This window comes from Pan paniscus, chromosome X (genome assembly GCF_029289425.2).
Source record: "Pan paniscus chromosome X, NHGRI_mPanPan1-v2.0_pri, whole genome shotgun sequence".
In the NCBI taxonomy this organism is placed as follows: Eukaryota; Metazoa; Chordata; class Mammalia; order Primates; family Hominidae; genus Pan; species Pan paniscus.
This window is the reverse complement of record NC_073272.2, coordinates 70511407-70523653: the sequence shown is the minus strand read 5'-3', so window position 1 is coordinate 70523653 and position 12247 is coordinate 70511407. Positions and strand designations below refer to the sequence as shown.

Below are 12247 nucleotides of genomic sequence, written 5' to 3'. Positions count from 1 at the left end.
TTTCATATTAATATAATCATGCAATAAGTGGTCTTTTGTGATTAGCTTCTTTCACTTAGCATAATTGTTTTCAAGGTTCATCAGTGTTGTTGCATGTTTCACTGTATGAATATGCCATGTTTTGTTTATCCATTCATCTATTGATGAACATTTGAGTGGTTTCCAATTTTTGTCTATTGTGAATAATTCTAATGTGAACATTCATTTACTCTGTGTGTGTGTGTGTGTGTGTGTATGTTTTTAATTTTCTTTGGTATATAACTAGGGGTGGAATTGTTGGGTAGCATGGTAACTCTAAGTCTGTGTTTAACCTTTTGAGAAACTGCCAGAATGTTTTCCATAGTGGCTGAACTATTTTATTACACTTCCTCCAGTAGTATATGAGGGCTCCACCTTCTCTACATCTAAAGGTTTTATAGTTTTAGCACTTACACTTAGATCTGTGGTCCATTTTACATAAATTTTCAGGTATAATGTGAAGTAGTGGTCTAACTTCATTCTTTTGCATGTGGCTATTCAATTGTCCCAGTACCATTTGTTGAGAAGACTATTCTTTCCCCATATTGAATGACCTTAGCACCTTTGTCAAAAATCAATTTATCATAAGTGTGAGGGTTTACTTCTGGACTCTTGATTCTATTCCATTTATCTGTATATCTAGCCTTATGCTGGTACCACACTTGTCTTGATTACTGTAGCTATGTAGTAAGTTTCGAAATTGGGAATTGCAAGTCCTCCAGTTTTGTTCTTTTTAAAGAGTGTTTGGACTTTTCTGGGTCCCTTACATTTCCATATGAATGTTAGGATCAGCTTTTCAATTGGTGTACAGAAGCCAGCTGGAATTTTGATAGGGATAGCATTGAATTTATACAACAATTTGGGGGATATTGTTATCATAAGAATATTGTGTTCTGATCCATGAACATGGGATGTCTTTTCATTTATTTAGGTTTTGTTTAATTTTCTCTCATTTATTTATTTTTATCTTTTTTTTGTAGAGACAAGGTTTTGCTATGTTGCCCAGGCTAGTATCAAACTCCTGGCCTCAAGCAGTCCTCTCACCTTGGCCTCTCAAAGTGCTGGGATTACAGGCGTGAGCCACCATGCCTGGCCAGACCTATGTGTGGTATTTTTGTTGTTGTTTTAGAGACAGGATCTTGCTTTGTTGCCCAGGCTGGAGTAATGTGGCCCAATCATAGCTCACTGCAGCCTCAACCTCCTGGGCTCAAGGGATCCTCCTCCCTCAGCCTCCCGAGTAGGTAAGACTATGGGTGTATGCCACTGTGCCTGGCTAATTAAATAAACATTTTTTTTTTTTTTGTAGAGGGAGGGTTTTACTATGTTGTCTAGGCTGATCTTGAACTCCTGGGCTCAAGTGATTCTCCCACCTTGCCCTCCCAAAGTGCTGGAATTACAGGCATGAACCACTGCGACTGGCCAGACCTATGTGTTTCAATTGTCCACAAGCTCAAACTTAAATCAGTGATGTGACGTAACTGCAAAAAAAGCTAGCACAGTCCTAGGCTATGTTAATAGATACATAGTGTCCTCATCTAGGTAGTTAATTCACATTTTGAATATTGTGATAACTTCTAGGCATCACATTTTAAAATCACTGGGTTGGTGTACAAAATATATGAAAAATATTTGGAGAATATAGTGATGTTTGTCTCAGAAAAAGAAGACAGTAGGAATGATAGCTCTCTTTGAATATTTTAAGGACTATTGTATTAAAAAGGAATTAAACTCCACAGGATGGAATGAAGAACAATGGGTAGAAATTATAGGAAGACAGATTTTGGCTTAATATAAGGAGTAGCCTTTTATCAGTGATAGTAATCCTATAATGGAATAGCTTTCCTGCAAGATTTTAAATCTGTTTTCACTGGAAATTTGTAAGCAAAGGTGTGAATATCCTAAGAATTATACATTGCAGAAGGAATTCCTTCATTTGGTAGGAAATTTGACTACTATGACCCTTAAGTCCCTTTTAACACCAAGATCCTATGATTTCAGAAAGTCTTGTAGCATTTGTTCAGTTTGGTGGATGTTGATATCTAAATGGCATCTTTATATAGCTGGTTAAAAGTGTTAGTTGTTATAATCAGTAATGAGAACTATATAATTCTTGACTTTGATAAGTGATGACATCTTCAGAAGTTGTGGTGAAGGCTAATTCCTTTTGCTCTAAGTTAATTTTTCATTTCTAAGACATTCGCACCATTAGAGTTTATGAGTTTTGTTGATATTTGCTTGGGAGAAGACATCTTTAAAATGGCGGTTAATAGCGGTGTTTGATAATGAGTTTTCTCTGTCCTAATAAAGCTCCTGAGAGGCCTTATCTTTCTCTAGGCATCTATCATTTAACCAGTTAGATAATTGCTTTATTATTTATTAAATTATTCAACAGACAAGGAATATCTTCTATGAACAGACTACTATGCTAGGTTTTGTGGAATAATGCAAATAATCACATATCCTATCCTCAAGGATTATAGTTTAATTGGTGAGATAAAGGATGCATATGCAAGATAGAAAAAATTGGGTACTATAATAGTTGTACAGATAAGTGATCTACATGCAGTGTTCAGTGCTATGTGTGAGTGGAGATGTAATATATGGTCATTTTCCTTAAGAAAATTATAAGCTAGTTTGAGAGATAGGTCATGAATACATTTTCTAAAACTGGAAAAAGGAAAATATTAAGTGCCAAATGAATGACTTAGGTTAGGTGGGACACAGACTTTGTCTAAAGTGGTCACATGACCTTCCTAACAATTGTTAACATTTTATTTTTCCTCAATCCCTATATCCACTTGCAAGGTGAAGGATACTTTTCTGTGTATGCATGTGCCAGATTACCCTTCTGTAATCTTTTAGAATTGTAAAAATAACTATAGATCTTGGTGTTTCTCCTAATTCCCCATTTCCCTTGGTTACTGGCAATGCCTCTTTCTGCAGTGTGCATCATCTGCAGATGCAAGGGTCGTATGTTTTGCTTCTGCTCCCTCCCCTATTTAAAGTAGGACCACTTGTAGAAGCTGACAGGGTCACACTGAGGAAGGGGCTATGAGCTTACCTATAAAGACTATGATGGAGGCTATCCTGGAGATACAAGCCAAGTGAAAGCCAGCTTTCTCTATTATATCAAGGACTTTGGTTCACCATCTTTCCTAGTAGTTGAAAAAGTAGTAATGTAAAAAAATTAATCTGCATTGTCAGCTTCTAGCATAGTACGTAGCATATAATATATATTATGTAAATGTGTGTGGTACAGATGAATCTGCTCTCCCCCTATTATTCCTTTCTGATCTTTTTGCACCCCCCATCCTATCAAAAGAGTGATCAGTAGTATGTAAAATGTGAAAGACTGAAAAACACCAGTACAGGCAAGTGCTACAAGAGTGTAGAAAAGTGGGGAGATTATTGTGGACTGGGTTGTAGAAGACACACAGGATTTAGAGCATGATTTGAACTTTGAAGGAAGAAACAGACTTAGGAAAGTGGGGAAGAGGGCACAGAATATTCCAGGCAGAGCAAAGTCATATAGGCAGAAATGTGCATGCCATGTTTAAGGAACAGTGCGACCAGTTTATCTGAAGGAAAGTATTTTGCAAGGGCACAATGAGTGCTAAGTCTGGAGAAATAAGTAGGGCCAGGTTGAGAAAGCCCAAATATACCTCTTTGAAAAAATACTTTTGATATTTTCCTAAAGGTACTGGGGTGATTGAAAGTGTTTAGGAAGAGGTTTGGTGGCACCTAGTGAAGAGTAACCTGTAATTGTGTTTAGAATTGATTGAAAAGTGAACAGAATCAAGGCATAGTGTAAGCATGAACTGGTGAAAGCCTGGACTATAGTAGTACCAATGAGAATGGGAAAGAAGGGACAGATACAGGAGACATATAAAGGAAGCAGTCATTTATGCTCAGTGAGAAGGACTTGAACCATTGAATCTTTGGAGGCAGGAAAGGGAGGATAATAAAGCCTGTTCATTCCACAAACATTTACATGTTGTTGGGAGGTGGGAGAGTGTAGTCGAAAGTAGAGCAAACACTGCTAGGCATGGTGGCTCACACCTGTAATCCCAGCACTTTGGGAGGCCAAGGTGGGAGGATCATTTGAGGTCAGGAGTTCAAGACCAGCATGGGCAACATAGCTAGACCCTATCTCTGTGAGAAAAGAAAAAAAATTAGCCAGGCATGGTGGCACATGCCTGTGGTCTCAGCTACATGGGAGGCTGAAACAGGAGGATCACAGATTGAGGCTGCAGTGAGCCATGATTACACCATGGCACTCCAGCCTGGGTAATAGAGTGAATCCCTGTCTTTAAAAAATTAAATTTAATTACATTAAAATTTCAAAAAGCAGAGCAAACGAAAAAGAAGGAATACCAGAGATGAAAGAGGACTAGAACAGTGTGGGTCATCCACGAGAAGAGAGTTTGGAGAAAAGGATGATCAACAGTGGCCAGTGCTTCAGAGAAATAAAAGAAAATGAGGTCGGAATAAACGCCATTGGACCTGACGTTTAGGAAGATGATAGTGACCATAGAAAGCAGTTTCAGTAGTAAGGTGTCTTAGTTCATTTTGTATTGCTATAATGGCATACTTGAGGCTGGGTAATTTATAAAGAAAAGATTTATTCTTGCTCACGGTTCTGCACACTGTACCAAGCATATGCCAGCATCTGCTTCTGGCCAGGGCCTTCAGTAAGCTTCCAATCATGCCAAAAGTCGAAGGGGAGCAGGCATGTCACATGACAAGAGAGGGAAAAAGAGATACAGGGGAGGGTGATACCAGACTCTTTCGAACAATGCCATCTTAGAGGAACTACTAGAGCAAGAACTCACTGTTACTGTGGGGAGGGAGCCAAGTCATTCATGAGAGATCTGACTCCATGTCCTAAACACCTCCCACTGGGCCTTACCTCCAAAATTGGGGCATCACATCTCTTTCTTTCTTCCTTTTTTTTTTGAGACAGAGTCTTGCTCTGTTGCCTAGGTTGTAGTGCAGTGGCGTGATCTCAGCTCACTGAAATCTCTGCCTCCTGGGTTCAAGCTATTCTCATGCCTCAGCCTCCAGAGTAGCTGGGATTACAGTCACATGCCACCACGCCCGGCTAATTTTTGTATTTTTAGTAGAGACAGGGTTTCGCCATGTTGGCCAGGCTGGCCTTGAACTCCTCGCCTCAAGCAATCCACCCACCTTGGCCTCCCAAACTGCTGGGATTACAGGCGTGAGCGACCATGCCTGACCTGGGGCATCACATTTCAACATGAGATTTGGAAGGGACAAATATTCCAACTATATCATAAGATAATAGTAGAAAATAGACTGTAAGGGTTTAAGGACTGAATGGGTGGCGAGGCAATGGAAGAAGTTATGGTGGGAGGTTCTGGGAGGTCAAAACTATTTTATAATAATTCTAAAACATTATTTGCCTATTTTTTGCTGTTTTAGCATTTGCTCTGGTGATGCAAAGCAATGATGGGTAAGATTGCTGGCACTTCAACATGAATCAGGTAGTGGCACTAGCATACAGACTAGTCATCTTTTTATTCATCACTGCTATACTCTTACTTTAAGAAGAATGCCAGTCTTAAGACTATACTTTCTTGCGATAGTTTACTGAGAATGATGGTTTCCAATTTCATCCATGTCCCTACAAAGGATATGAACTCATCATTTTTTATGGCTGCATAGTATTCCATGGTGTATATGTGCCACATTTTCTTAATCCAGTCTATCATTGTTGGACATTTGGGTTGGTTCCAAGTCTTTGCTATTGTGAATAATGGTGGGGAGGGGGGAGGGGGGAGGGATAGCATTGGGAGATATACCTAATGCTAGATGACGAGTTAGTGGGTGCAGCGCACCAGCATGGCACATGTATACATATGTAACTAACCTGCACAATGTGCACATGTACCCTGAAACTTAAAGTATAATAAAAAATAAAAATAAATAAATAAATAAATTAAAAAAAAAAAGACTATACTTTCAGGGATCATTTCTATAGTTTGTTACTAGAGAAGTTTCTCTGAACGTGTATAGCACTGAAAACCACAAAGAAGAGGTGCAGCATTATCTCCTAAGTGTAAAGCCGGCTCTTGATGTTGCTTTGCTGCAACTGCCATTTGCCATTGATGATCGTTCTTTTCTTCCTTTGGGAGACTGGGAAGGAAAGGATGCAATCTGAGTGGTTTTCATTTAAAAAATAAATAAATAAAAAGGATGCCAGTTTTACACAAAACCATCCTTGATAAGCGAGTAAAGATGATTAATTTTATTAAATCTTGGGCCCTTGAACACATATCATTTTAATATGTGTGATGAAAAGGGAAACACTCATATAGCACTTTTGTTGCATATCGAAGTGTGATGGTTATCTGGAGGAGAGGCTCTTAAGTGATTGTTTAATTTGTGAGCCGAATTAACTATTTTGTGTGTGCGTGTGTGTTGGAGTCTTGCTCTGTCACCCAGGCTGGAATGCAATGGCACAATCTTGGCTCACTGCAAACTCCACCTCCTGGGTTCAAGCGATTCTCCTGCCTCAGCCTCCCGAGTAGCTGGGACTACAGGTGCGCATCACCATGCCTGGCTAATTTTTGTATTTTTAGTAGAGACGGAATTTTGCCATGTTGGCCAGGCAGGTCTCGAACTCCTGACCTCAGGTGATCTGCCCACTTCAGCCTCCCAAAGTGCTGGGATTACGGGCTTGAGCCAGTGTGCCCTGCCTGGATTAACTATTTTTAATTTCAAGAATGACTGACACATAAACTTGGCTATTTAGCAGATGTTTTCATAAAAATGAATGAAGTGGGCCAGGCGCAGTGGCCCCTGCCTGTAATCCCATCACTTTGGGAGGCCGAGGCGGGTGGATCGCCTGAGGTCAGGAGTTCAAGACCAGCCTGGCCAAAATGGTAAAACCCCGTCTCTAATAAAAATATAAACGTGGGCTGGGCATGGTGTCAGGTGCCTGTAATTTCAGCTCCTTGGGAGACTGAGGCAGGAGAATCGCTTGAATCCGGGAGACAGAGGTTGCAGTGAGCAGAGATGATGCCACTGCACTTCAGCCTGGGTGACAGTGAGATTCCCTCTCAAAAGTAAAAGATAAAATAAAATGAACCAAGTGAATAGGACTCTATTGTGTATATGTACCATTTTGCATTCTTCATCCATTCATCTGTTGATGGACACTTAGGTTAGCATGTGACTTCTGGGAAAACAATTGACAGTATTTTTTGCCAGTGAAAAAGTTTGAGCTTTTAGGTAAAAACTGAAATTTTAGAAAATGTGTACTTCTACCATGAGCTTGGTAGCTTCTAAATACTTAGTCTTTTTTTTTTTTGAGACAGTCTCATTCTGCCACACAGGTTGGAGTGCAGTGGCACAGTCTCAGCTCACTGCAGCCTCTGCCTCCCGGGTTCAAGCGGTTCTCATGCCTCAGCCTCCCAAGTAGCTGGGATTACAGGCGCACACCACCACTGCTGGCTTTTTTGTTTTGTTTTGTTTTGGTATTTCTAGTAGAGATGGGGGTTTCCCCATGTTGGCCAGGCCGGTCTCGAGCTCCTGGCCTCAAGTTATCCACCTGCCTTGGCCTCCCAAAGTGCTGGGACTACAGGCATGAGCCACTGCCTAAATACAAAGTCTTTTTTTTTTAAATTTTATTGTTATTGTACTTTAAGTTTTAGGGTACTTGTGCACAACGTGCAGGTTTGTTACATATGTATACATGTGCCATGTTGGTGTGCTGCACCCATTAACTCGTCATTTAGCATTAGGTATATCCCCTAATGCTATCCCTCCCCCCTCCCCCCACCCCACAACAGTCTCCGGTATGTGATGTTCCCCTTCCTGTGTCCATGTGTTCTCATTGTTCAATTCCCACCTATGAGTGAGAACATGCGGTGTTTGGTTTTTTGTCCTTGCGATAGTTTGCTGAGAATGATGGCTTCCAGTTTCATCCATGTCCCTACAAAGGACATGAACTCATCCTTTTTTATGGCTGCATAGTATTCCATGGTGTATATGTGCCACATTTTCTTAATCCAGTCTATCGTTGTTGGACATTTAGGTTGCTTCCAAGTCTTTGCTATTGTGAATAGTGCCGCTATAAACATACGTGTGCATGTGTCTTTACAGCAGCATGATTTATAATCCTTTCGGTATATACCCAGTAATGGGATGGCTGGGTCAAATGGTATTTCTAGTTCTAGATCCCTGAGGAATCGCCACACTGACTTCCACAATGGTTGAACTAGTTTACAGTCCCACCAACAGTGTAAAAGCATTCCTATTTCTCCACGTCCTCTCCAGCACCTGTTGTTTCCTGACTTTTTAATGATGCCATTCTAACTGGTGTGAGATGGTATCTCATTGTGGTTTTGATTTGCATTTCTCTGATGGCCAGTGATGATGAGCATTTTTTCATGTGTTTTTTGGCTGCATAAATGTCTTCTTTTGAGAAGTGTCTGCTCTTCATATCCTTGGCCCACTTGTTGATGGTGTTGTTTGTTTTTTTCTTGTAAATTTGTTTGAGTTCATTGTAGATTCTGGATATTAGCCCTTTGTCAGATGAGTAGATTGCAAAAATTTTCTCCCATTTTGTAGGTTGCCTGTTCACTCTGATGGTAGTTTCTTTTGCTGTGCAGAAGCTCTTTAGTTTAATTGGATCCCATTTGTCAATTTTGGCTTTTGTTGCCATTGCTTTTGGTGTTTTAGACATGAAGTCCTTGCCCATGCCTATGTCCTGAATGGTATTGCCTAGGTTTTCTTCTAGGGTTTTTATGGTTTTAGGTCTAATGTTTAAGTCTTTAATCCCTCTTGAATTAATTTTAGTATAAGGTGTAAGGAAGGGATCCAGCTTCAGCTTTCTACATATGGCTAGCCAGTTTTCCCAGCACCATTTATTAAATAGGGAATCCTTTCCCCATTGCTTGTTTTTCTCAGGTTTGTCAAAGATCAGATAGTTGTAGATATGCGGCATTATTTCTGAGGGCTCTGTTCTGTTTTGGTACCAGTACCATGCTGTTTTGGTTACTGTAGCCTTGTAGTATAGTTTGAAGTCAGGTAGCATGATGCCTCCAGCTTTGTTCTTCTGGCTTAGGATTGTCTTGGCAATGTGGGCTCTTTTTGGTTCTGTATGAACTTTAAAGTAGTTTTTTCCAATTCTGTGAAGAAAGTCATTGGTAGCTTGATGGGGATGGCATTGAAACTATAAATTACCTTGGGCAGTATGGCCATTTTCACGATATTGATTCTTTCTACCCATGAGCATGGAATGTTCTTCCATTTGTCTGTGTCCTCTTTTATTTCCTTGAGCAGTGGTTTGTAGTTCTCCTTGAAGAGGTCCTTCACATCCCTTGTAAGTTGGATTCCTAGGTATTTTATTCTCTTTGAAGCCATTGTGAATGGGAGTTCACTCATGATTTGGCTCTGTTGTCTGTTATTGGTGTATAAGAATGCTTGTGATTTTTGTACATTGATTTTGTGTCCTGAGACTTTGCTGACGTTGCTTATCAGCTTGAGGAGATTTTGGGCTGAGACGATGGGGTTTTCTAGATGTACAATCATGTCATCTACAAACAGGGACAATTTGACTTCCTCTTTTCCTAATTGAATACCCTTTATTTCCTTCTCCTGCCTAATTGCCCTGGCCAGAACTTCCAACACTATGTTGAATAGGAGTGGTGAGAGAGGGCATCCCTGTCTTGTGTCAGTTTTCAAAGGGAATGCTTCCAGTTTTTGCCCATTCAGTATGATATTGGCTGTGGGTTTGTCATAGATAGCTCTTATTATTTGGAGATATGTCCCATCAATACCTAATTTATTGAGAGTTTTTAGCATGAAGGGTTGTTGAATTTTGTCAAAGGCCTTTTCTGCATCTATTGAGATAATCATGTGGTTTTTGTCTTTGGTTCTGTTTATATGCTGGATTACATTTATTGATTTGCGTATGTTGAATCAGCCTTGCATCCCAGGGATGAAGCCCACTTGATCATGGTGGATAAGCTTTTTGATGTGCTGCTGAATTCGGTTTGTGAGTATTTTACTGAGGATTTTTGCATCAATGTTCATCAAGGATATGGGTCTAAAATTCTCTTTTTTTGTTGTGTCTCTGCCAGGCTTTGGTATCAGGATGATGCTGGCCTCATAAAATGAGTTAGGGAGGATTCCCTCTTTTTCCATTCATTGGAATAGTTTCAGAAGGAGTGGTACCAGCTCCTCCTTGTACCTCTGGTAGAATTCGGCTGTGAATCCATCTGGTCCTGGACTTTTTTTGGTTGGTAAGCTATTGATTATTGCCACAATTTCAGAGCCTGTTATTGGTCTATTCAGAGATTCAACTTCTTCCTGGTTTAGTCTTGGGAGGGTGTATGTGTCGAGGAGTTTATCCATTTCTTCTAGATTTTCTAGTTTATTTGCGTAGAGGTGTTTGTAGTATTCTCTGATGGTAGTTTGTATTTCTGTGGGATTGGTGGTGATATCCCCTTTATCATTTTTTATTGCATCTAATTGATTCTTCTCTCTTTTCTTCTTTATTAGTCTTGCTAGCGGTCTATCAATTTCGTTGATCCTTTCAAAAAACCAGCTCCTGGATTCATTAATTTTTTGAAGGGTTTTTTGTGTCTCTATTTCCTTCAGTTCTGCTCTGATTTTAGTTATTTCTTGCCTTCTGCTAGCTTTTGAATGTGTTTGCTCTTGCTTTTCTAGTTCTTTTAATTGTGATGTTAGGGTGTCAATTTTGGATCTTTCCTGCTTCCTCTTGTGGGCATTTAGTGCTATAAGTTTCCCTCTACACACTGCTTTGAATGTGTCCCAGAGATTCTGGTATGTTGTGTCTTTGTTCTCGTTGGTTTCAAAGAACATCTTTATTTCTGCCTTCATTTCATTATGTACCCAGTAGTCATTCAGGAGCAGGTTGTTCAGTTTCCATGTAGTTGAGCGGTTTTGAGTGAGTTTCTTAATCCTGAGTTCTAGTTTGATTGCACTGTGGTCTGAGAGACAGTTTGTTATAATTTCTGTTCTTTTACATTTGCTGAGGAGTGCTTTACTTCCAACTATGTGGTCAATTTTGGAATAGGTGTGGTGTGGTGCTGAAAAGAATGTATATTCTGTTGATTTGGGGTGGAGAGTTCTGTAGATGTCTATTAGGTCCGCTTGGTGCAAAGCTGAGTTCAATTCCTGGGTATCCTTGTTAACTTTCTGTCTCATTGATCTGTCTAATGTTGACAGTGGGGTGTTAAAGTCTCCCATTATTATTGTGTGGGAATCTAAGTCTCTTTGTAGGTCACTCAGGACTTGCTTTATGAATCTGGGTGCTCCTGTATTGGGTGCATATATATTTAGGATAGTTAGTTCTTCTTGTTGAATTGATCCTTTTACCATTATGTAATGGCCTTCTTTGTCTCTTTTGATCTTTGTTGGTTTAAAGTCTGTTTGATCAGAGACTAGGATTGCAACCCCTGCCTTTGTTTGTTTTCCATTTGCTTGGTAGATCTTCCTCCATCCCTTTATTTTGAGCCTATGTGTGTCTCTGCACATGAGATGGGTTTCCTGAATACAGCACACTGATGGGTCTTGACTCTTTATCCAATTTGCCAATCTGTGTCTTTTAATTGGAGCATTTAGCCCATTTACATTTAAAGTTAATAGTGTTATGTGTGAATTTGATCCTGTCATTATGATGATAGCTGGTTATTTTGCTCGATAGTTGATGCAGTTTCTTCCTAGCCTTGATGGCATTTACAATTTGGTATGTTTTTGCAGTGGCTGGTACCAGTTGTTCCTTTCCATGTTTAGTGCTTCCTTCAGGAGCTCTTTTAGGGCAGGCCTGGTGGTGACAAAATCTCTCAGCATTTGCTTGTCTGTAAAGTATTTTATTTCTCCTTCACTTATGAAGGTTAGTTTGGCTGGATATGAGATTCTGGGTTGAAAATTCTTCCCTTTAAGAATGTTGAATATTGGTCCCCACTCTCTTCTGGCTTGTAGAGTTTCTGCAGAGAGATCAGCTGTTAGTCTGATGGGCTTCCCTTTGTGGGTAACCCGACCTTTCTCTCTGGCTGCCCTTAACGTTTTTTCCTTCATTTCAACTTTGGCGAATCTGACAATTATGTGTCTTGGACTTGCTCTTCTCAAGGAGTATCTTTGTGGTGTTCTCTGTATTTCCTGAATTTGAATGTTGGCCTGCCTTGGTAGATTGGGGAATTTCTCCTGGATAATATCCTGCAGAGTGTTTTCCAGC

General features: G+C 40.0%; 1 protein-coding gene and 1 non-coding gene across 3 annotated transcripts in view; both read left to right on the top strand.

The window, feature by feature from the left end:
* TEX11 (testis expressed 11) overlaps positions 1–12247 on the top strand; it is a 380181-nt gene that overhangs the window by 62147 nt on the left and 305787 nt on the right. The gene's annotated exons all lie outside the window — the stretch shown is intronic.
* LOC112438645 (small nucleolar RNA U3) lies at positions 5989–6204 on the top strand. The gene has a single exon (XR_003027036.1). It is a non-coding gene; the product is annotated as a small nucleolar RNA U3 (small nucleolar RNA).